The following is a 27,276-nucleotide window of genomic DNA, read 5'->3' as shown; positions in this document are numbered from 1 at the left end:
TGGAGATCCCGCCAGAAAGCGGGAGTGCGGCTTATACGGTGAAAATTTAATTTTGAAAATTTATTTTATCGTAATTTATCATCTTGGTGTGTTCGCCCAACGCCACTCGCTGCGAGAAATGGAGATCCCGCCAGAAAGCGGGAGTGCGGCTTATACGGTGAAAATTTAATTTTGAAAATTTATTTTATCGTAATTTATCATCTTGGTGTGTTCGCCCAACGCCACTCGCTGTGAGAAATGGAGATCCCGCCAGAAAGCGGGAGTGCGGCTTATACGGTGAAAATTTAATTTTGAAAATTTATTTTATCGTAATTTATCATCTTGGTGTGTTCGCCCAACGCCACTCGCTGCGAGAAATGGAGATCCCGCCAGAAAGCGGGAGTGCGGCTTATACGGTGAAAATTTAATTTTGAAAATTTATTTTATCGTAATTTATCATCTTGGTGTGTTCGCCCAACGCCCCTCGCTGCGAGAAATGGAGATCCCGCCAGAAAGCGGGAGTGCGGCTTATACGGTGAAAATTTAATTTTGAAAATTTATTTGATCGGCGTACTGACTCTGCGACAAATTTGTACCGCGACGAACTGATTCTGCGACAAATTCGTACCGCGACGAACTGATTCTGCGACAAATTTGTACCGCGACGAACTGACTCTGCGACAAATTTTCACCGCGACGAACTGACTCTGCGACAAATTTGTACCGCGACGAACTGACTCTGCGACAAATTTGTACCGCGACGAGTTTGTAGCACGACGAATTGACGCTGCGACAAATTGATTGCGACGAATTGTCGTGCGACAAGTTGATCGCGACGAATTGACCTAGACCCCCAAGGAAGGGAGAGAATACCATCTTTAGCACAAATATAAGATATATGGTTAGCCATAATTAGCTTTTTTACTGAAAGTCGCTTTAGACTCTTCGTAAAAATCTTTTTGAAAGAAAAAAGAAAAGAAAAATAATCAAAATATTTTCTGTAACTCACAACAGAGAGGTACGTCGGAAAATGAGTCTCGTAAATGAAATGTGAAAAGTCATACAAATGAATTAGAAATATTATTTTTCTATACCTTCGCCCAGGAGTGCAGAAAAGCGTCTTATAACTGAAAGAAACGTATAAATGAGAGGGCGTAACGAGAATATTGTATTTAACAGGAATTAAATGAGTGTTACAATACACATGATTCACTTATAACCGTGTGCATTTTTTACTGTTTGAAGAACTAATCATTGGAAGTTGAGCATCATCTTCTATGGATGAAATTAATTTTCCTTTATTAGTAGAAATCGGTATATTTTTCGCTCAATAAATAATTTCCATTCCACGTATATCTCTGATTTGTTATCTTAAAACACGATGATTAAATAATCAGAAAGTTTTTCATTCATTTTTACGCAACAAGACAAAGAATTATAGAGATCGAAAAATTTACAGGACCGTGAAAAATTGAAGCTCTTATAATCTTATCTGGATAATCAATGGAGTATGTCGTAGTCGAATTATTAAGAAATGTGAGAACAAAATGACTAGCACGATTTTTTGAGATCATTTTTGTTTTATTTTGATGCATATCGATATACTACTACTAAACCACACATGTACCTCCGTCGACATTCCTCCGCAGAACTTCTGAACTTCTAACGAGTTGGTACGTGTTGAAATGTGAGTGTATATGTTGTGAACCTGACGTGAAGTTTGTTTCTGTATACTGCTTGTTATGTGTAGTGCCGCTAACTGCCATCAGTTTTTATAACTATGAGTGTAATGATTGTAACGATGAAAATTGTATCGTTGTAGGCCTGTTGCTCTTTGTGGCCAGACTTTTAAACGGAAGGATTGGCTGCTCACGGCAAAAAACGCATTTCCGCCTCGAACGCGTACTACAAGAATCCGGTTTGTTTATTGATGTTCCGAACAGTTTCAATCAATTGTAATTTTTTTGTAAACAATGTAGTTTTGAGAAACATTTCTTCATAGTTAGTGGAAACAATAGGTATAAAAATAATAATGATATTAATAATATCAATAATAATGTTCTCTGACTAACCACACGAATACGTGAAGTAGAAATGATAAAATTCCCCGATCTTCATATTATAATACACAAAAGTTTGTTTTGTTTCCACGTTGAGAAAAGATTTAGCATTTTGCTGTGCACATCAATGAAAGAAAAAAAACCTCTTACATAAAGATGACTAACATTACTGCCACATGGGTGATTGGAGAATTATTTTACTGGAATAGTTGAGGTAATAGGTAAAAACAAGTTCATCTCATCACTACGTATTAATTTTTTTCACACTCAGGATATGGCATCCTTCACATAAATTAGATAGTCCCCAGATCGGTTAGAATTTCAATAAAGCTTTAAGATGCATCTGTCTAGGTTTCTAATGAGAAGAGGAATAAAATAATACTGTTATCAGAGTTGTTAAAACGAGTTGAAAATAAACTGGTCAATCCTACGAAAAAGAGGTCGAAGTGATTTAGAGAGCCGTGGAACGCTAAAAAAGACATTATGTTAGTCACTTAGTGTCAGTTCTTGGAGTAATACTCCTTCATTTTTGCGGTTTGTTTAATTACAAGCCAAATAGCTTACATGTGAAAATACAGAGAGAGGTTCTGTTTTTTCAGTTCATCTCTGAAAAATACATAAATATTTCAAAGAATTAAATATGCATACCCTTTTTTGAACTGAAATATTTCACAGGTAACATGACATAGAAGATCAAATCGTTCCTTGTTTTTTCAAAACGAATTTTTTGTTATTGGAATTCTTGTGTGCATGGTTCCAAGGATGTAATTGAATTTTTTATACGTTCTAAAACATTCAGGCTACAGTACTTGTTGCGTCTCCTTTTTCTTATGATTTAAGGTAAAGTTTCTCAAAGTGCGCCTCAAGGGTCCCAGGCACGTCGCGGCACGCTAAAGACATTCATGAGTGTGCCTGTTTGTGTATTAAAATTGGTTCTTTTATGAATGCATAATATCTGAAAAACTATTCTGGGGAGCCACAGATGGACGATGACTAGGATAAAGGAGCCACCGGTGGCAAAAGTTTGGGACAATTGATGTACGGCATCGCTCTTCTGCTTCTAAGATAGCCTAGATAATAGTAAAATTTACGAACGCATAGTCATCATTTACATATCCATTCGTTTTGTACATAGTAACTAATGTTCATTTAATATCATCTTTCATTTTGTCGCACCATGGTCATTTTCTGCACACGAGGGCTAATTAGACCGAGACCTACAGTTTATTGCTAATTCCAAAACGGCAAAGATCGGGTTTTTTTATTCATATGCATTATGTCTGGCTGAGAGGTTGGGACGCGCTAACCTCTCTGTAGGGAACTTCCTGCTGTAGTATATGTTATGTGGCATTTAATCGCCGTTTCTGTTTTATCTCAGTGTCAGGAAAGATTCTCACAAGGACAAATAATGTTTATGCAAGAAACACCTGCTCATGCACCGAGCTGATTTCTTTGTTCATAATTTGATTGTTTCAGTCCCATGAAAAATTTTAAAAATCGGAGAAAAGTTTTGGTCGCATATTATTACTTTTTTCTTGCATAATAAATAAACGCTTAGTTACATAATGTGTTGCTCTGAAAATAATTTTATAAATCAGTTGGGATAATAATTTCTGAGTTTTTGGTTTATTAAATTTATTTAAATCAAATTTTAAATTTGCCATTTCCACATAGCTTTTATTTTCCATAAAGGTTAGTTTGAAACGCGTTGTGGGAGGAATTGGAGCACACTAATACCAGGTGTACAAGTATGAAATGCGGATTTCATACTTGTACACCTGGTAAAAGCAATGTGTCTCAGTTGTGTCACGGAACAACCAAACGTTGTATATATTCTTCCCTTGACTGATATTAAAATTATCTTTTGATAATTAGAATTTTGAACGTGTTTGAGAGTCCATTCACTTTGGAAGCATAAGCTTTGTTTTTATTATAACCAATGGTTGTAATAAAAAAGAAGGTAATATGCGTCACACATACAATGCTTTTACACGTAAAAGAAAAGAATTCGTGTTTTATTTGCACAAATTACCGTTATCGTTACATCCGAATTTATTTCGTGACCATAACTAGAAATGCTTTTTCGTGAAATTGATTACGATTCATTGATTATGTGTTTACGTGTTCGAACGCTGTATTTATTTGTTTGTTAGTCACGGTGTGAGAGCACACTACGATCGCTTTCAAAGATATCTGATTAAGCCATCAGTAGCTCAACTTTTGTCTACATCTTTCTTTAATTGCTCCGATCAACGGTGAACCTGTTCGCTATAAAAATGACTATACTTGTCGATAGTTGCATTGTCAGCAGCTAATTGACACTAAAAGCGGTCGATTTTGGGGTTAATTGTAAACGTGACTAACTAAACCGATGGATGATACGTGAACTGTACATTATGATTTAAAAAATTGAAAAACAAACCTCGCGTGAAGATTTTTTTTCCACATAGAGAACACCCAACAAACAAATCAAAACTCTAAATTAAAATAGCAATGAGATTTGGGAATAGAGTAGGTCATCCAACACATAATATTAACTCTAGGAAACCAAAGAACGCATTTAAAATAATTATTATTACGCAAGCCAACGGAAAATGAACACTAAAACACTTGCAAACCTTGTTATTGTATATTTTTTCTTTGTCCATTTATTATTTTTAATTTCGACATGTGATATTAGACAAAATTTTGAAATGGTTTGAACAATATGACAAATGAATGAATTACTTCATAAATACGCAACAACAAATGCTGTGTGAATCCATATATGATTCAGCTGTATTCGCATGAGAACGTAGAAAGTTAACAAAAAATACTAATGCATAAATAACTAAAAAAAATGCTTCAACTGGTTCTCTTGAAGCGTAGTGTACATGTTATTGTGAAAGATTTTGAGTCTTTGAGAAATAATTAATAAAGGAAATGACTTTTCTAACACTGAAAAATGCTATTTGTGCCCGTGGTTTACAAACATATCAAATTTTTATTTTCATAATCTTATTTAAAATTTTCGTTTGAATGGTTTTTATTTTCTGAATTAATATATATATATATATTTATATATGCATATATACATTTTGGTGGCACAAAAAGTTATAAGTATAAAAATCCCTTCAGTGAATATTGAATACGTATACGCGAAGAGAGCCACGTGCAAATTGGCATTGATTTAAAAGCACTGAATAAGGACGGGATTACACTATAAAAGTTTGAGAAAATCCCTTTTATAAAACTTGAAAATTCCAGCCAATAAAGCTTATAGGTGACATTCGAGCAAATGCAACCGATAATCTTACTGGTTGAATTTTTCAAATTTTATAAAAGAACTTTTAGAAAACTTTTATAGTGTAATTCCGGCCTAATAAAGCCATAAACAAGTACGTAAAAGGCTCGAGAGAGATTACGATTGAGAGAGAGAAATACTGCATTCCTCTCTCCCTAAAGCCCGCATTACACTATAAAAGTTTCATAAAATTTCATTAATAAAACTTGAAGAATTCAACCAATAAGATTATTGGTTGCATTCGAGCAAATGCAACCGATTCAGAATTCAAACGCAACCAATAGGTCCTATTAAAGTTTGGTAAAAGTTCTTTTATGAAACTTGAAAAGTGCAACCAATAAGCTCAGCCTATTGATCGCATTCGAGCGAAAGTAACCAATAGGCATATTGATTATTTTTTCAAGTTGTAAAAAATTCTTTATCAAATTTTTATAGTGTAATCCTGGCTTGAGAAAACCGATATCGATAGTATTAAAGAACACAAAAGCGTTCTTAATTTCACATATTAATACATACAGATGATCAATTCAAAAAAATAATCCTTTAGCGGCTTTACAATATAAAAGTTTTAGAAAAGTTCTTTTATAAAACTTGAAAAATGTAACATCGGTTACATTCGAACGAATGTAACAAATAGGCTTATAGGTTTTTCTAGTTTTGTTAAAGATCTTTTATCAACATTTTATAATGTAATCCCGACCTTATGTGTTTTTCACTTTGTTTCTCGTTTATCTTCTTTAGGCCGGGATTACACCATGAAAGTGTGATGAATTAGTGTGATGAAAAGTGTCATATTAAGAAGTTACATGTTTAAAGTTGAAAACGTTAATTGCATGAGCACGGAAAATATACTATGTTTCCAAAAGTTTCTGTCCTTTTTGGAGTTTAGACATTTTTTCTCGAATTTTTAGAAAAACACTATGCGAATCATTCTGAAATTTCGGTCACATGAGCCCTATATTAATAGTCACCATTTCCAGTGAAAATTTAGTCACGATTGCATTTAGGGGACTGACAAAAATTTAAATAATATAAAAATGTTTTGGATCAACTCTGTACCAGAAAAAGCTGCAGATGACTTGCAACTTTGAAAAAATGTTGTACTAATTTTCTATAATATTTCTGTGCATTTTCGTGAGAATAGCACGTATATTCACAAAAATAAAAGTGTCTTGTATAAAAATTCCAATTTTCATCCCATGAATTTTGCTTATAACATACCGAATTTTCAATTAATTTTTATGGTATTTACAGAAAACATGACGCTATACATGGCACATACTGTATAAAATTTAAAATGCGAGAAATTCTTATTAAATGAGACACGAGTATTTTTAGTAAATGATTATTAATTGCGCATGCATAACAAATATAAATTTATTTTTTTTTATAGTTTGATTGCCAGATATATAATGAAAACGTATCCAGTTGAATGTCGTGAAAATTCAGAAAGATATGCGCGATATTTTGAGCTGTAATTTCGAAACTTGCTGAAAGCAACTGAATAATAAGGAATTTTCCACAAATTGGTATTTCTATTATTTTCTGTTATTTGATTATTTCGAGAATAAGTCCACAGCATTATGCGAATGAAGGAGCATATGTGTCTGATGCTATATAAGAGAAATGCTTAAACATAACATACGTGAACGATGTCAAAATAAACAAACGGGAGTCAAAAATGAAATGTAGACACAAAATTCTAAAGAGAATAACTCCGGGAAACATCAGGCCCGAACCCAAAACCAACGCGCAGTACTGTTACGAATATACAGGTTGATGACTCAAGTCCCTTGACCACAAATTACTGGCGATTACTACCTATCCTAGAGGCGGCATACTTGCAACTAGAAAAAGTATCCAAATTCCAAATAACGTGTAGATTTGAGATATGTCATGCATATTCCAAAGGGTTGTATAGTTATTTCATTTGGTGATCCTGTCCTAAAAATTCCAATTAGAGAAAGTTGTTGCCCTGTTTCTCCTGAGGCTCACAAAAAAAATTCAATGTTTCCAAGTGCGATATACTATACGGTGAGATATTCAAAATAAAAAAGTAGCTGAAAAGGTGTGAAAGAACAGCATAATGAGCTTATCCGTCAGTTCATGTCGTTTCATATTATTTCATGTTAGTTCTTTCATGTCAGTTCAACATCAAACGTTTTCAAACGTTCATAATTTTCGTGAATTTATCAATGAATTGAATTACCTCGAGAGAGAGAGAGAGAGATTATATTTGGATGTTTTTTCTAATTGGAAGTCTGCCTCTAGGATCAACAGTAATTTGATTCCAAGGGACTTAAGGCATCACCCTGTAGGCAACATAAGCTTGCTCGGACAACTCAGGTGGCATCTGGTGGTCTGGATCAAGTATGGATGTGGATTACATTTTTTTTTGCATTGCTGACGTATCTAAACATGAATTAAGATTCCCCTTCACAGCATTTATACTACAAAATATTTAATTTAATTTCAATTTACACGATTGGCGTTTGCACTAAAATAATTACTGCAGTGTCCGAGACTGCCTATTTTTTATTTTATTTTATCGGATAACACGGATTCCGTTTAACGTAAATTATTTGTCTTGTTCACTTGTAATTCACGTGAACACGATTTGATTGCATTGTTTATTTGACAATGGTTTTATATGGACTAAAGTATCAACGAAAACATAATTTTTCTTTTTGTCTTGTCTGTTGAAGTAAAATAACTATCATTGAGCATACTGCAGGGATGCAGTTAAAAATTTTAATGCATCAAGAACCTAAATTTCAGCTAGATTCTTAAATAGAAAAAAAAACCGAACAAATTTTCTAAGACTTTACAGCATTAGTTTTTTGTTCATATGACCCCCTTTTTTTACGGTCAACCTCTCGTTTATATTAGAATTTTTCTGTTTACTATAATAAGGGGTTTCTAAGTATTTGATGAAGCAATTTTCTAGCCCGAACTTGATTAACGTTAAATAAGATATCTCAAACCTCAAACGACCAAATTTACGAGAAACATCAGTAAACATACCCTACCGAAACAGAATAGAAATAAAATGAATTAGCGGTGACTTAAACATAACATCAGATCAAAAAGAAATATATTTGACCTTACGAACCGGTTCCGTTTCTATTTTCGCTTATATAACATCACTTGCGTGGTTATCCTTATGTAATTCATTTTATTTTATTATTGCAAAAAATAACAAGGTCGTAAAGCATTACATACAACTCCCCCCCCCCCCCCAACGATATCAGAAAGAGAAAAGTAATTTTTGAAACTATTAAATTGCGGTATATACGGGAGTTGGGAGTTTATTCATTTGCATGAGTGACCGTCTGGAGTCAACGTTCGTAACGGATTTATGTAATAAATGTCCAGACCACAAAAAAAAAGTAGGTCAAAATCAAATCGTTAAAATGACAAAAAATAGTCATGATACTTTGACCTCCACAATATCCGCCCAGGTTAGCGCACATGATGCCAAACTTGTGAATCATGATCGCGGCATTTTTTTAGTCAGGTTAAAAGTATTTTTTCTTTTCTTTCAACATGTAAGAGATTTCTTGTGAAACATGTACATTTCAAAATTCAAATATAAAAAATCACCGGATTAATTGCTGAGATAGTATAGATTATTAAATGATAATCAAGTAAAAATTATTTTATTCAATTAGAACATAATATGTAATGAAACTACACTGATTTTTGAGAGGTGACAGTTCATAAAGATAATATTTTGCGGTTTATTTAAAAATGGAAATCTAAGGCTTGTATGGTATCTAAATTTTTTGCAGAATAGATCACAATTTCATATTTGAAGTCCAACGTTATTGGCAGTCTTAAAAAAACATTCGTTCAATGTGACGCTCATTGATGACGATGCACATGATCGACAACTGTGAATTAATTTCGGTAAAAGTTGCTTTCTTCCCTCCAAACACAAACACAGATAGCTTATTTCTTACGATGGACCAAGGTGTTATCTAAACCTTCAGAGCGTTTAGCACGCCATTTTCATTTGAACAGATTTTAGGTAATCGATTTTTTTTAAGAACCGGATCACAATCACAAAGCAAATTCAATTTTGTGAAGTCATAGAAAAGTACCATAATGGTAAAGAAAAAAGACGCGTTTTGAAAGATTTGAATATTTGTCTTCAACTGAAAAATGTCAATGTGTTTGTGGAATTTTTATTTTTTCTCAACTCTATATATAATGTGGAAACATCTTTCTGTTGTATACTTAACACATATACATTTGTGTCTGCGTATTTGTATAATTACAAAGAGAATTTTACCCCTTAACGATTAGCGACTGGATATCTTTGCCCAATGAAAGTGGGAGAAACAAAGAAAGCTAAAATACATTTCAGCTATTTTTGTTTTCTTTACCCCTTTTCTCATCATCTCGAAGCTTCATCGCAACCCTATAAACGGATGTTATTCGTTTTCTATCTTTCTAGACACCTGTTTAGTGTGATTCTCGCCCCCATATATAATGTACAATAGGACTTCCCATGTCCGGACGCTTCAGCCAAACTTCTTGTTTTTTTCAACCGGGGAATTAAATGTTTGTTTTTTTTTTTGCTCGAATTCTGATTTAGCCTTTTTTAATGTATCGGCTCTATTATTTCTTTTTGTATCAATTATTTTAGGGGTCCACTGCGATTTTTGGGCTTCTGTGGAGCAATGATGACACCTGTGTGTCTCAATGAATGTGATTGTCAGAAAGTCAGCTTTGATAAAAAGAACTTTTCCTCATTTTATTTTTCCATGCTGTACAGTTAACCTTAATGTTTTAGAACTTGTCCAAAGCTCTACTTTTTCTGCGGTTATCTTAGTGAATTTCCAAACATGCTGAAAACGCCAAGTGATTTGACAAGTGCAAGGTGCAAACGGAAACATGATGATTTATGTATACGTGAGAAAGTTGAAATTTGAAAAGCTAAGAACGCGGAACACCAGTACGAATATTGTGTGGAGAACATAAAAATCGAAAAGCTATCGTTTACGACCTTCAGAAACAAAAAAAAAAAATATATTTTTTAGTTTTTTTTCCGGATCCGAACAATGACTACAAAAACTGTAAAAAGAGTAAGGAATTTTTTTCTAGTAACAGTATGTAAATTAGAAATTCTGTTTTTTTTTCAAGTAAATTATTTCTTACTACACGCATGTACATGTATATTGCTTTATTAATTGTTTCTCAGAGATATATTACTGCTTTAAATATGAAAACTTGGGAATAAACAGAACTGGATCCATAATCCTGAAGACTCCCTAATCCGGAATTCCTTATGTCTCGAGAAGTTGGATTTAAGAGGTCCTACTTTATCTTTCTACTACATACACTATATGCATATGAAAGAGAAAGAGAACACTTCGGGACGGTTGAAGGATGTGGTTGATCACGAAATAGAAATCTACTGCGCTCATATCTTTTCCTCTTCTGTTTTTAATATGCGAGCAAGGAAGCCAGTTTTTGAGATTTATCGCCGATACTTCAATTATAGATCGTCAAAATGTGTTGGTAAATCCTGTATGTGAAGGAGTGAATCAAAAACTGTTATCAATTTTTTTTTGTTGCACGAACCCCCAGGGGCTTCAAAAGTTATGTTTTGAGGGCTGCCGTAGTTATCGATACTTTTTTCATCAATTTGTTTCACAAGGTTTGCATCAAAATGTAAAACAAATTTGGAAAAATCAAACATTAATTTCTACTCTTATATAGCATCAGACCTTAAAATTCGCTAATAAGGAAAAAAGAATGGTTGCGCTCTTATGAAAAAGAACAGAGAACCGAGTGAAATTATACAAATTTTCTGTGTGTGATTGTATAATGTATGTATAGGGAAATCTTACGCCCTATTTGTATTCTCAAAGGTGGTAAAGATTTTGGTTGAAGAAACAACGCGATCATTAAGTGAAGCGCGTATATTTTTAGCACTGCCACTGCTAGTTTCTTCACACTTCGCAGTTCCTTGACCGGGTGTGAAATTAAATGCAACGTTGATTGATATAGGACTAAAACGCATAATGACCGTAGATCACTCGTTCTTTTTCAAACTGAATGGGTATCTGACGTTTTGACATGAAAAGGGAAAACAACATTCGGATGGTTTGGATACAAATGTCAGTTCGATAGGATTCTTCTTGTGCTGACAATTGACGAAGACGGCTGCTGTCAAATCCAGTTACTTCTGTTTGCGTTGGAAGATGGGAGGAATCGGGCAGTTACCTGACAGGCAAGCGAACCTTAGCTGATGCAGTTTCGTTGACCTGAAAAAGAACGAGTGCGTAAGAAACCTTGATCTTGGAAACTAAAGGTCCCTCTTGTTTTCCTTTGTGTTCATAGCTGCGTGTCCGAGTGTAGGATAGAGAGAACTTAAATAAACAGGATATACCATCATCTCCATATTACATATATGCAAAAGTTTCACCAAGCACATTTTTTTTCTTTTAAGGAAAGGTTTGGCGAATGGTTCTTCATATTTAGAAGGAAAAACTCAAGAAAATACCGAAATAGTATGCGCTATATCGAAACTGCTATCAGAAATTACGCAAATGTTCGATGATGTTGAACATGATTACCAGTTCTTAACCACTGGAAGTAAATGAAAAATTAGTTTTTATTCTTCGTTACGTTCTTTTTTAAGAGGATTCAATCTATATAAATTATATATACAATTGATTTTCTGCCTGCCTGTGTGCATGTTCTCTATACAAACCTACCATTTAAAGTTTTTCTAAATTTTTCCATTTTACTCTGTCTGATGCTTTTGCCATCCAATTGACTCCAGTCACTTTTCGTATATCGTCGATCCACCTTGTTTGGGGACGCCTTCTCGGACGTTTAACACCTCGAAGGTACCAATCCAGAATACCTGTGGTCCATCTGTTGTCCTGTTTTCTTGCAATCTGTCCAGCCCATTTCCATTTTAGACGTTTAATTCTTTCTATGATATCATATACTTTTGCTTGGCTCCTATCCACGTAATTTGTTTTCTGTCTTTTCTTCCGTGCTTCTTTCTGCCGTCTGTAGTCTTTGCACCGTTTTGCTTGTGAGCGTGTCGTCTTATTTGCGACCGAATCGAAAACCGTAGTATTTGCGACCGAAACCACAAGGGAAGCTAAGGGACGATGATGGGCATCTAGATCCTCTCATCTCTTTCCGTTCTCAGGCGTTTTCGTGTTGACCTTTGACCTATGGCCATCTGCAAATTTCCCTTTTCAGCAAGATCAGAGAAAATGAAAAAGGATGAATCACAGTAGATAGAACCGCTCACAACCCCGGACTGATCCAGTGAATCACAGTACGTGAAACAGCGCCCAAGTTCAAAATTTTGTGATTCAAATCAGTTTGAAAATTCATTAAAAAAGTGCGAAAGGAAGTTTGCTTGGAAAGAGGGATGGGCTCAAGATAGACATACTAAAAAATAAATTTAAAAAATAAACCCATCTCGATTTTTTACTGCAGATTTTATGTGACTTCTCGTGTAATCTATAGCTTTTTTGCTGATTTAAATGGATATTTTCAAAAATTGACTAGCAAAAACTAATTTTTAAACATATATAGATGGCACATAAATTCAAGTTGAAAATCGACTTTTTTTAACAAGAACGTGGCCCATAACACCTACAAAAAACTTATATTTCATTATTAGTGCATAAAACTTGCAAATGCGGATTAAGAAATATATAATTTTCTCAAAGTAGTGAAATTTGCATCTGCGTATTTTAATACGCTGGAAATTACGGTACATTTATCTCACAAGGAAAAGAGTCCATCTCTTTTCTAAAATGATCAAATATTGGTGTCATATTCTGGTTATTTACGATTTTCATCATTCCTTTAAATATCTTACCACAAATATATTGTTTAGGAGGTTACTTGCAAGTGCTTTTTGAATGGGTTGCTGGTATCATGGACATATATAGCAATTCTATCGTAGTATTTTCAAGAACCTTATTTTCCACAACAGAAAAGTTAATTTAACATCTCAAGAGAAGAACTTTGTAATTGTGTCATATATTTTTCTTTTTGCATTCACAATTGTCTTTTTTTACATACTTATCTGAACATTTATGAACCACTTTAACACTAAAACGACGGAAGCGGTCGTTTTGACCGGAAAGCTCATTTAACATGCGATTACACCAAGATTGGCCATCTATCTGAGATTTTTGAATTCCTAGAATACAAATATTCTGGGAATATACTGCAGTATAATTCTCAAATACTTATAACAACGGTAGCAGTAAAAATGACCGAGATTCTGTACTAACGTGATTATAAAAAATTCTGAAATAAACAGTCTTCATAAGCGGACATTGAAATAATATTGAAAAAAACAGATGTTATGTCATAGTGTTTGCATTTTTCCAGTACCCATTTCGTACCTTTCAAAGGTACACTTTTGAAGAAGCTCATTGTCGTACGCTATTCGATTCATTCAGCGTTTCTATGTATCTTGACGCTTTTACTACATTAGTATGTAGTAGAGATGCAGGGTGTGCCGTAAAGTTCACTCAAGTTTGGTGGTTCAAGAATCCTCACTCCTATCAAAGAGAAAATCTTCCAAAAAAAGCAATCCTTTTACGAATTATTCAAATTCAAGTTTATTCATCTACGTCATAAACATGCATGTTCATACAGAAAAGGGTAAATTAAACATCCAAATCATTGAATGTCTCATAAAGATGAGTTATATGGTCATCCTGTTGTTTTCAAAAAATAAACTCGGAATATCGCCTATTATGGCGTCTTACCGTCTCATGGAGTTGAAACCAGCATCTGGTTTTAAAATTCAATGTAAAAAAATACAACAGATTTAGACATTGAACAAAAGAAGTGTTTGAAGAAAAAAAATTGCACGGAGCAATGTTATTTTTGAATTCTCTCCATGATTAGAATGTTCATAGTTTTTGACCGACAAAACTACTCTGGAACTACTGTTTCTCAGTTAGTTGTTCAGTCATCCAAATGGTCTGTGTTTGTTCACACATGGAACTATTTCACCAGAATTCAAAATAAATAACCGCTGTAACATCGGTAACTAAAAAAAATGTTTTTATTTAGAAGCTCTTACATCCCGGAGTTCGGGAATTTTTTAGGGTTTCCGTGACGTTTGATTCCGTGGAACACCAAAAAAGATCTCATGGTACCCTATAGTTCGTTTCAGGTTAACTTTGCAGTGGAAGGGAAGCTACGAGGGAACCGCATCACACGTTGCTATGACAACGAAAGCTTTTCAACCTATGTATCGATGCGCGGTCGCGGTAAGGTATAGCTTATTCTCACTGAGAAAAATCTTTTCACGTATAATGGTGACCATTTTTTTTTTCTAATTTAAAATTCTTAACCAAATAAAGATCGATTCAGAACAATATTTTTTCAGTATTTTCTTCAATTATTCAAAAAATTGAAATATTCTGCATAAATGATCATCGTAAGCATCCGATATATGGGAACTATATTTTGTGGCGAAGGAATACACTCTCTACCTTTCTCTGCACTGCAAAGTTAACCTGAAACGGACTATAGTTGGAAATTTATGCCGTAGAGTGCCGCGATCATAGACTAAATATATAATTCTTACTCTGTGGTCGCGATATTGTTCGGGATGCAAAAACATATTTCAGAAATAAAATTACATTTAGGGAAAATATAGTAAGACTGCAGCTATCTGGATCGCTTCGGCTGCTCTGAAACCAGTGAAGGCAGCGAAACAACTGGCCGAACCGATATGTTCAGGGAATGATACATTTTAATACAGTACGTAAGTACAAAATGTAAACAAAATTGTTTTAATAGTCATCAAGTTACATTACGTACTAAAGCAAAATTACTTTTTTTTACCAAGAAATAACATTCATTTCATGAATTATCCAACTATCCGGGAATTGATTCCCAATTGATTCGGATAATTGAGTACTACTGTATTAATATTCTGCGATTCCCAACCATTGTTCCAGGGCATTTTCAAGTACTTCCGCAATCCCTCAAGATCGTACAGAAACACTTTGAGATACTTAGAGTTCTGATCTCATTCCCAAGGTTGCTGCGAATGCCATAAGTTCGCTAATTTCTACAGCCTGATGATAATTTGAAGCATTGTTTAAAGTGACGGATCTTTCTGACGAAGTCAGTTATTACTAGTACTTAACTGTACATGCACCTCGTACACATTCATCTACGGAATTTATAACGAATCGGTACATGCTGGAACGCGTGGCCAGAGTGTAAGTGTGGCCCCTGACGTATTTATGTTGTTAGAGTTGTGCCGAATTTTGCTACTGTCATACATAAGCATTAATGAGAAATTTATATTTGTTCTCAAACATTTCAATTTTCTTCAAAAATTAACAGTTATAGCTTCCAAGACGCATTCTCCCATTGATAAAAATGTCTCTGACACATTTCCAAAAAGGGCCATTACTTAAAAAAAAAATTTATTTTTTCCGGGTTCCCCTTTTTCCGGGTTCTGAAAAAATTTTCCCGGGATTCTGGGAAATGCGGTAAGAATTTCTGGACGAATTTTTTAGGTACATTCAGAAAAACAAATAACTGTCTGTCTGCTAGTATATCTAGTAAAATCACCAACAAAAAATTATGTAGATAATTTCCCTACTTACATCACGCGTATGAGTTCGACGGCATCTGTTTTAATTGATAAGTATTAATAATATTCAATAATTAATGTATATTTGACAACAATAATATTTCGGCGTGTACATAATAATTTGTCTCCTTAAACTATTAACAGTTGATGAATTCTGTCGGTAAGTGTTCTGTGAACCAGTTACCAGTCTATCACATCGCAATAGGAAATCACATTGGGTACTTCTGAAATTTTAATTAATCTGTTAATAATTTTTTCTCTTCGTTTGTATGCTCAATGATATTCCATATTTTTGTTATGAGCATTTTTTTTATTTTTTTTCAGCCATCTTTTTTTTTTAATTCACCTGTAAGGCTTTTGAATTTTATTTCCACCCTGTATTTCAAAAATTTATTCAAGCTTCTTGAAATGTTTATTCGAAACAGATCGTAACAAGTATCACACTTCGTTTTAAGAATTTTTCAAACCAGTATAACCTTTTCTCTTGACCTATACTTTAACGTATATATTACATTTACTTTTTAATTTAGTGATAAATGTGTTGTAATCTATTTCAAGTTTATCTGAAATATTACACTGTGGAATTAATTTCCCCCAATAAGACGCAACAAACCCCGATTTAACGGATCCAACTTCGGATTGAATGGATTGTATCCGGATAATACAGAATAAATAAACTTTCCAATTTTTGACAATCTGATCGTGATAACGCAAAAAAAATTAATATTAAGGAGATTCCACCTGAAATAAACAAAAAAATTCACGATGCAAAAGATCTGTACATCTAAAATATTGTAAATATTCTATTCCGTTACTATCGATGATATTTATCAAGTTGTGCAGTAAAACATTGCAGCTATTTAGTTTCAAAAGAAAAATCGGATTTCACGAGAACCATACGCCGCTATAGTCCGTTAAATCGAGTGTGCAATCCTTTCCCTGAGATAGTTCTGACACGTTGAGTGCTGTAAATCACCTCTTGCTACATCTTCCTTCAACTTACCCTTCTTTTGATACAGTGGCGGATTAAAGTCGTTCGAGTCCCCGGACGCAAAAGAAAATATCGGGCCCCTTAAATTAGAAAATAGTGAGAGGCTTGGATTTTTTCGGGCCCTTTAAAAGTCGGGGCCACGGGTGCGTTCGGTGTTCCCGCCGTTAAATCCGCCTCTGCTTTGATGCCCTCCTGTGGCTTCGGCCGCAAATACTACGGTTTTTGTTTCAGTCGCAAATAAGACGGCTTCCTTGTGAGTGTCCAAGTTTCAGCTCCATAAGTCACACTGGTTGAATACTTTTCTTTTCAGGCTTCTGAAGAGCTTGTCGCTCTTCAGAATCACGCAGTTTTTCCCAAACGTGCTCCATCCAATCCCGATTCTTCTGTTTATTTCATTGAGAATGTTGTTAATCAATAATAATACTAGTATTTATTCTTGTTCTCAAAAATCTTTCTTAAAAAATCTGAGTATATTTTTTGTTGTTATAAACTCCAATCAATGCTCGAAGCTCAGTGCTATGAAGTAATTATTTTCTAGATTATTCTAGATAGCCGTGGATAATCGATGAATAAAGTGAAAGTACTGCGTGTGACTAAAGTTTGAGAACCAATGGCCTAAATGCTGGCGTTGGAGAAAATATGGTGTACAAATGTTGACCACATGACGGCCCCATGGTACATCAGAAAATACCAGGCTAAATGCGATGAGCTACTTAGAACAAATAAAAACAGAAGTTGTATGCAAAAAAAAAATTGCAAAAATTCATTGTTTTCAGAGTACACTGTATGTGAAAATGTACGTTTTAAAAATTGAAATTGAAAATAACGTGAAAGTATTAAAAAAAAAGTTTACAGAAGAACCACTCAAGAACAAAAATCAAACTGCCTCCTCGCACAAAGCGAGAGAGGGAAATTATTAGCTGGTCCCGTAAATATATGTTTACATGTTTCCTGGTCAATGTATAGATTTACAAAGTTCATCAGTTATGCGGAAAACACAATGGGATCTTTGTTTATTTACTCGGGCGTAGGAATACTTGAACCAGATCTCCACATGCGGCAGGCGGTGGGGGCGGTGACAGAAATGAATGACCGGTGCGCTCTACTCTACATACAGTAGGTAATACTGATTTAACAGTAGCAACGATACGCGTTTCCAACGATCACAAAGCTTGACGTATTAATTGGTTTTTTTACTACTGGATTAAGATAATTAATCCCGTGATGCAGAAAATGCTATTGACAAAAGAAAGACTACAAACGTTCTGCACCTATAACCATTAGGCATGTGCAATAGCCAAGTTCCAATATGTGATATCGTGAATAAGGCTCTCGATTCTATCTAGGAATCGTTTATATTCTAATACTCTATTAATCACACCTCTTTGATCAAGAAATTCTCTTTTCTCACTTTAAAGCATCATACAGTTGAACTTGGTTAATTCAAAGTCCAAAGTCACTGTAAAAAGTTCGAATTATCCAAAACTCCTGGATCCGTAAAATGACCAGCAACCTAATCATCAACATTCACATAGAATTGCTATTATCAATTATTAAAATGTTATCAGCAGTTACGAAACAATTCCAAAAAATTTTAATAATTTATCATTATAATACAGTCGGAATATCTTATAACGAACACAGATATTACGAATTTTTACATATAACGAAGTTTTTCCAAATCCCGTGAATTTCGTATTGCTTATCTGTGCTATTTTGATTGCTTATGAACACAAATTTCAGCGAAGTATGCCTATAACGAATTTTAGACAGATTTTCAAACAGGACATTCACGAATGTCACGAATTTCTTTTTTTGTAATATTATCTAAATCTTCTTATCTGTAAATTTACCTTTCAGCAACTCATGTATTCTTTCCTTGGAAGACATTCTAGTAAGACTGTTTTGGGAAATTGTAAAATCCTATTTTTTGCTTCTTTATTCTCTACTTTTCTCTTTTAAATCTCATTTTGTTAGCAGAAAACCTCATTAGAAAGTAAGGAACGAGGAGTTATTTATTCCTAATTATTCCTAAGTTATTTATTAGTCAACCTCCTAACCATCTTCAGTGCACATTTTCCATTCTCAAGCTTAATTCGAATGTTGTTTGTGGAGGTTTCATCGTGTGGAAATTAATTTTGAGAAGTGCAAGTGCAAAACACTGCTTATTGCTTCAAAAATTAAAAAGCTATACAATTGTTTGAAAGCCAAAAATATAAAAAGAGAGTGAGGTATAAAAAAGGGGATTATATATTCTTTCTTCAAATGGTTGGGAAAGATGAGATGAAAAAAATTTTCCGATATCCGTGCTGTTTCTAAAAGAAAAAGTAATTTTGCATGCTTATTTGGCAAAAAACTAAAATAAAAATTTTAACTTTTTATACGTACACCCTGTGTTCAAGAAACTAATTACAAAGTTTTTGCCTTGTTTCTCCTGATGCCAAAAAAACTCCACATTTATAAGTCAATATTCACTGAGATATTTTAATACGAAAAACAGAGGAAAGTTGGCAAAAAAATAGTGTTAAATACGGGTAAACCATTTTATCCGCATTTAACATTTTTTTCCTAACTTTCCTCCTTTTTTCGAATTTGAAAATCTCAGCGAATATTGCATTAGAAACGTGGCATTAAACGTACCAAATGAAAAGTAAACTTTTTTATTTGAATAACTATGCAACCCCTTGCAATATGAATGACATATCTGAGTGCTACACTTTATTTGGATACTTTACTCCAATTGGAAATATTCCTCAAACATCGACGGATTGTCAGTAAAATTCTATACACCCTATTACCTATGCATCCTGTATATCTATATATCTGTACTTCAGAACCATGTCTATTTGAGTGATTTTACACTATAGAAAACAATAATTTATCTCATTGTTTTGCGTGTGCTTTGAATGAGAAAGTTGCGCTTTCTCTCTTGATGGCAACTAAAAAAATTTCACGTTTCTAAGTGCAATATTCATTGAGATATTCGAATTCGGAAAACGGAGAAAAGGTGGGGAAAAAACAGCATTAAATGCGGGTAAAACTGTTTTCAGCCGGTAAAATGGTTTTGAGAGGGTTCAAAAGGAACGTAGAAAAATCACGCCGAGCCGAAACTCCTGAAGCTACAAATATGTAATTTGGTCAGTATTATATTTTATAATGTAGATACCCACTAAGGCGAGATTTCTGAAAATTTAACCCCCCGAAGGGGTGTCGTGAGGCGTTCAAATGTTACATGGAATCAGCGCCAAATAATTTCAGATTACCAAATCCACGTGAACGAAACTGCGGGTAACAGCTAGTATATAAATGATTGATCTTAGCTGCTACATTATCCATAGTTATGGAATCAGCATAACTGCAAAATTTCTTGACGATTTTGAAAACCTGATCCACGGAAACTGTTCATGATCATTCGTTAAGAAATTTCCTAAATTTTGCTTATCATTCTTATGCAAGGAAATATACTTTCATTAACATATCACAATTAGTATTTTCCGATACTTTCCATACTCTTTATGACGACGATAAAAAGATTCAGATTTTGAATAGTACACCTTGATCCATAGGTTGAATAATATAATCGGTATCAAGTGGTACACATTCTCGATGTGTGCACTCCAGCTGAACAATCTTCAAATAGGCATTAAATTACCAAAGAAAGAGTACAGGAAAACAGAATTTTTGAACTTTTATTTTTCTTTAAAGATTTGTTGCTTAACAACTTGGTTGAGAAAAGTAGTCTGGCTTCTTGTAGAATTTTTCTAAACTAAATTTGCTAAAATGGAAATCATGATTTTTGTCCCTCCAACTTCAAATTATCTAAAAAATTCGAGACTTTTTCCAACTTTTTTTTAAAAAAGTCTGAGTGACTTCTTGTTTGAATTTTCCAAAATGAACTTACTCATATACAAAAATTCTATCTTTTTTCTCCAACTTCGAATTATGCACAACAATCGGGAAAAAAAATCTAATTTAAACAAAAAAACTTTTTAACATTAAATTAGGCCAGGATTACACTATAAAGATTTGATAGAATATCTTTTACAAAACTTGAAAAAATAACAACCAACAATCTTGGTTACATTCGAGCGAATGAAACTGATAAGATAATTGGTTACGTTTTTCAAGTTTTATAAATGGAAAATTCAAGGGGAGTTCGTAAAAGTTAACCACGTACGAATTAACTATCTTTTTAAGCATCTTTTAGTGTCATTTCAGTATAAAATACAGCAATATAAGTACAATGCTTTGTTTATGTCTAGAAAGAGTTGATTCTTTGTTGATGTCATTTTTTTAAGAGCTGTTAAAATTTTTAGAGTTCGGAGATTTATAAAATCGCATCAAATTGAGGGAACTGGAAATAAAATTTAAAGTAGCAATTATACAACTTCGCTAAGCAGGATTTTATCTCTTTATAGATAACATTAAAGTCCAGGCAAACTGCACATTTTACCATTACTTAGCCATTTAACTAACTAAAAAATCTACTCTAATTAATAAAATTGTTGTGTTGATGTAATGTTTCAATTAAAAACATAGGGTTAATTCCATTTTAGTTACTAAACGATGAAGATTGTCTTACTACCATTTACAGACAATGCTATTGAAAACGAAGATGAACGGAAGATATTCATCATATAGTAAGCCTTGTTAGAGAAGCTGCGGGACTAGGGCTCGTAAAAAATAATTTATTCAACTAACCGACTAATGGTTTTAAGTCTTGTCGAAGTAGTGCTTTCGGCTGTCTATGCACAGCCGCCATCGTTTCTGAAAGGGCATGAAAGTAAGCAGAGAAAGCTTATTCGGGATGCTTCTCAGTACATTTATCACACCCGTTTGAGTTGCCTACAATTTCCTCATGACACTTCCCTTTCAGCGGCATTCTCACGTGGGCAAACAAAAATTATGCAGTGACAGGTCAAGTGGTAGATCAGGATCACGATGCTTGGCCAGATATTTCTGCCTGGACTGATTCAGTAGTTTTAGGTCTTGCATTGTCGTGAAATAAGAATCACTGCTCTGGTTCCGAAAAACTCAGCATGTCCATATAAAAGTTATAAAGTTATATTTCATCGTTTGAAATGGGCAACTGTGAAGCACTAATCCTTCAGCATCGAAATATGCACTTTTTTGGAGGCTGGTGAATCATGACCTCGACGTTCGGCACTTCATTTTAGGGAATCATACTGATCACTGATCACTTTTTGTCGCACCACGGTGATTTTCTGCACACGGGGGCTAATTAGACCGGGACCAACAATTTATTGCCGATTCCGAACGGCAGGCTTGTTTTTAATACTCATCGAGAGATTGGTGCGCTAAAACCTCGATGGAGGACTCCCTGCGGAAGCAATTTTTTCTGCGGTCATGTCGCTGTTTCTTCATTGTACCCGTGTCAGGAATGTTTTCTGTGAAGGACGAACAAGGTACCGAACTCGTGACACTTCAAGACATCCTTTGGTACTTCAGGCGAGTATCTTATCGACCTGGACTACCGCGCCCGGAATCATACTGGTGACATCAGCTGTCATTTTCGGCAAAATAATGTTTACACAAAAAAAAAATAAGAAATCAATTCTGGCCCTTTCTAATTAGTGTTCAGCAGCAAGTGTTATCAACTCCTGTTATACTTCCAACTAAATGAACCAACAGGCCGAACAGTGGGATGCTAAGCACAGCCTTGATACCTAGAGAGTTTACATGGAAACGCCTTCCAGGCATGTCTTTATAGAACACATCATGTGACTGAATGAAACCCATTTCTTGTGATTAAATTCTTTGGTGAAAAATTATAAACTCCATCCTGGAACTTTCCAGACAAAGTAAAATATAATCATCTTAATTACCAAATACTATCTTAATTTTAACAAAGTATATAATCATTTTTATTAAAAACATTATTATATAATTATTTTTCAGAGTGTGGAGTGTATTAATATTCACTTTTTTTGCTTAAATTATCTTCAATGTGTTTCCGATCTGACATAAGGTTAGCTATCAGATTACATAATTGTTTTTATTCAAGTTAACTCATTTGTTTTATATAATTACTAGCGACCGAATTTATTTCACAATTATTTTGTTGTTTTTTTATGCAGATATTAAATGTAGAGATTACGGCTGAAAATTGCTAAATATCAACATTCTAAAACTCTTCAAATTTGCAGCGGTTACTAACAACATAATAAAAACACCCGTCGCAAAGAAATCTATGACTGCTGGAAATAAAAGACATCATATAAACTAGATTTTTGTTTCTTCTAAAGTATAAAAGCAATTTGTATATTAAAATATAGTAGTAATAATAATAACAATCTGTAATGAATAATATTGAGAAGAAATACCTGATCCTGTAACAGGATAAATATTTATGACTAAATATGGTTGTATATTGCGCAATTCCTCTCATTTTTAGTCACACTTTCGAGTCACACTTTCAGTCACACTTTTTAATTTAAGGCACGATCAAAGAGCCAATGAAAAACTAGCCGAGTCTTCGAAAAACTGAATTTTTCCCGCGAGTAGCTTATTTCTTAATTTGGGTTGTAACTTAAAAATGAGAAAATTTCAGCAATGTTGAATACCGTAAACTCAAAGTCAGGGCTGCCCTTACGGGGCGTGGGGCCTAGTGCAAAAATAATAGCGGGGCCATTTGCGTCTCAACAATTTCGGGGCACAAAAAATTTTTAGAACCCTCCTTTGTCGCAATTTTATATATTTTGAGAGAAACAATTCCCAACTAATGAAAATTTTATAATTGGAATAAATTAAAATAATTGGAAGAAAACAATTCCAGAATTGATGAAAATTCAGAATTACTGCAAGAAATAATTTAAGAATTCTCGAAAGCTTGCAATAACTTATCGTGAGTACGGGGCCTAACAAAGTGCAGGGCGCTGTGCAACCGCACCTGTCGCACACCCCCAAGTGTGGCTCTTTTTAAAGGGATGACTTGGATACGACTTTGCATTATTCTCTCTCTCTCTCCATTTAGTTAAAAAAACAATTACTTGCTTAAAGTTACGATAGCTAACGATCGTTACGATGGCTAAAAACTTCTAGCTCTAGTGGTGCAACTTTTAGTACAAATGGTAACTCATAAGGGAGATGATACAAAAAATGTCCAAAATCTGTATCCAAGTCACTCCAGTTTGCAGTACCTCGAATGTAAAGTATTAGAAAAAAAAATGCGAGAGACAACTATCATTGAAAATACCTGAAAAACCCTCTGAACTTTTCCGTAAGCAATTCTAAAATTTTTCAAACGTGATTCGAGTATTTTATGAGAACACTTACCTTTTTATACACGTACATTTTTGAGTATACATTCTTTGGCTAACATCATCATGCATGCGTTTGTATACTTCGTCTTATATACTTACTTTAGCTGCGCTTCCCGTGGAAACGAAGAAAAAAGTCTAAAATCTCGGATGATCATTGAATATTTTACTCATACACGCAAACCCTTTACATTTTTGGAAAGGTTTTTTTTCCTTCAAATTTGATCATCTCTCCAATTCATATTTCACCCAGTGTTCATCAACACCAACCATATAACAACGTTTGAATCAAATAGACATTCTACGAAATCATAATTTTTGATATAGCAAAACTTTTGAATGAAATTTAAATTTAAAAAAAACGCGGGTAAAAATCATTGATATATTGATACACATAAATATATATAAGTTACGTTTTACTCACCAAGTTCCTCTCGGCGGACACTGCTGTTTACAGTTTGATGTCATTCCATCGGGTTATTTTTTCCCAAGGGGGGCAAACGAAGGTAAAATTGATTAGAACGAAAGAGAACAACTTCCCCCGGCTTTAAAAAAGCGAATTTGATTTCACGACCAAGGGTGAAAAATTAGAGCGAGTTCTTCTCCACCCTGAAAGCCTCCTTAGGGAGAAGCAACAAGTCTTTCCCCAGCCTGACCTCTTTTGATGAGCGGCAAGCTGAATCCGACGACGTCCAGCCAGCTTGAAATACTCTGGAAATGCTTAAATGAACGAACAGTCAACAAGATATGTGTTAGTAGGGCCTGCAGGCGGGAGCATGCATGCTGAAGGATTGTCCATAGAAGACCTACTTTTTTTTCTCCTTTTCTCGTTCGCCAATAGCCTTGTCTATATATGATGTATCGAGAGAAAGGTTTTCCCTCCGAAAACAAAAAAAAAATCTTCTTTTTTTTTTAACTCTAGAACGCAAGGTGGAGGTACTTACTTTACGGCAATCGTTTGACAAGAGAAGACGAAAAGAAACCAAATGTTGGTTCGCCAAGTTCTGTGCTGTATTGTAGGTGGAGATTTCTTAACTTAAATACATTAAACGTGCTCTTCTTTTCAAATGTGTGATCAGGGGCGAAGTCCATTTTATAGCTTGAAATGTATCATACAATGAATGAAAAACGGGTGGACAAAAGAAGTAAGCAACAATGAAAAATGTGTCAATTCCGTTAAATTTGAAGTTAAATCAAAACAATAAAAGCTAGGTATATATATAAAAACATAACTATCGCCATCATTTCATATCCGCGATCGAGACCAAAAGTGTAATTTGAGTTTTATGCATATCGGAAAATTGGTAGAGATAACAATTATGTATTAGGTAGGATGCCACGTATATTAATTAAAATATCGATTTATATCATATTTCATGTAAATTGACTTGGCCATCTCTGCATTCGATTACCACTATCTAAAATACTGATAGTAATTTTTTCCCCTCTAATACGTACACGGAAAACAAGTGAGAGTGACTGTAACTCGTAAAAAGATTGAAAGTTTACGGAAAATAATTCTTCAGAGGGGCGATCGCCCCATCTTTCACCTCTGTATCCGCACCTGCTTTTACCGGCGATTATGCATAATAGCCAAGCGTCGCGTCGTTAGTAAACATAATAAACCGTACTATATGATATATTATGTGTACATGATACGCGTGTTCTATCATTATATCGGTGCACGATCGTAAAATTTGTTATCATTATTTCAGGGTCTGACTATATCCATCACACATACTAGACTCATTTGGAATTCCTTTTTCATAGTTATCAAATTCACTAATTACATCAAGGTATAATCACAGATGAAGGGGATAAATTTCAAGTATTTATAAAATTTACCAACGACGCTAGGGCATTATGCATAATCTCTGGTAAAAGTGATAATTTGTTTATTATTTATCAAATTTAGCAACGACGCTTGAGAACTATGCATATTCTCCGGTAAAAGTGATAAATTTATCAAACTTACCAAGACGATTCGTAAGTATGCATAACAACCGGCCATTATGTATAATAACTGATTTATCATGTTTACCGTAGCATATATATTATGTATAATTATGTATAACAACTATATTATTAGTATATGTATTTTACCATATACTGTTCAATCAAAAAAAGTACAGAAAAAATGAAAATGTACTAGGCAATATCCTGCAAAAACGTTTTAAAAAATTAGTTTTTTTCCTAATGTATTCCATCGTTTGGTCAATGATCTATTCTAATAGCAACTTGGTTGTTTACAAAACAAACAGTGCTGAATGTTAAGTAGTGTGTGCTCCCACTCTCATAAAACATTAGGTTCATTACCTACGCGATGGATAACAAATGATAGCCATTTCATTGATTCATTTCGAGTTGTTTTTTGACTACGTGTCCGTCCGATTTAATGACGTGCTCAATACATAATCCGGTTGTTATTTAATCACTCGAATATGCACGGAATCGTATTATGAGCAAATTTTGAATTTCTGTAAAAAAATGTGATTTGAAAACAACTATAAAACGTCTAGTTCTAATAAAGAAATGTTCTCAGTGAAATTATATTCAAAATGAGGGATGTTTTATTGAAACCGTAAAATTTTGTAAATGGGATTTCAGTCTTTTGGGAAAAAATATTCGTTGCTTCAGAGAATTTTTTTTCCAAAATTCTATGCAATTTTTTTTTGATGAAAATTTTTATCACGATTTTGATGCAAATTTTTATTTTTGATGCAAAGTTTTATCGATATACGGAACGTTCAAATGCATATCTGAAATATACCAAATTTACAGGAAATAAACAAAGTTCAACCCGGATATATAAATCTGATGAATTGGCATTCATAAGACTTATTTGTTACGCACCTCTCGTTATTTTCCCCGGTCGATGAGTCCGATAAAAACCATATGTTTCGAGACATTTCTATCAAGTAGTTTTTGTGACATCAAATGACTCAAAAAATGACTTCAGGTTGGAAGTTAATGCATGAATTATTTGAAATAAACGTTAGTATAAATGGCATTTCATACAACCTGGGAACAAACATAACATGTGGAATCACCGTCGTAGATAAAAC

At 34.0% G+C, this 27,276-nt stretch overlaps 1 protein-coding gene and 1 long non-coding RNA gene across 3 annotated transcripts in view; one reads left to right on the top strand and one right to left on the bottom strand.

Moving 5' to 3' along the window:
• The window catches only part of LOC149080256 (trypsin-1-like), a 62,828-nt gene extending 37,872 nt beyond the window's left edge, over window positions 1–24,956 (bottom strand). Inside the window, exon 1 of the mRNA XM_089239350.1 lies at window positions 24,636–24,956. The gene's annotated coding sequence lies outside the window, so the exon portion shown is untranslated. The remainder of the gene's footprint in view (window positions 1–24,635) is intronic.
• Window positions 1–27,276, top strand: part of LOC149080254 (uncharacterized) — a 151,306-nt gene that overhangs the window by 61,876 nt on the left and 62,154 nt on the right. The gene's annotated exons all lie outside the window — the stretch shown is intronic.

The sequence above is a fragment of the Pholcus phalangioides genome, unplaced genomic scaffold, assembly GCF_987345545.1.
Source record: "Pholcus phalangioides strain wild (caught in Gottingen) unplaced genomic scaffold, Ppha-v1.0 ptg000011l_1, whole genome shotgun sequence".
NCBI classification, from domain to species: Eukaryota; Metazoa; Arthropoda; class Arachnida; order Araneae; family Pholcidae; genus Pholcus; species Pholcus phalangioides.
Note: the sequence above shows the minus strand (reverse complement) of the source record. Positions and strands in the feature narration are given on the sequence as shown.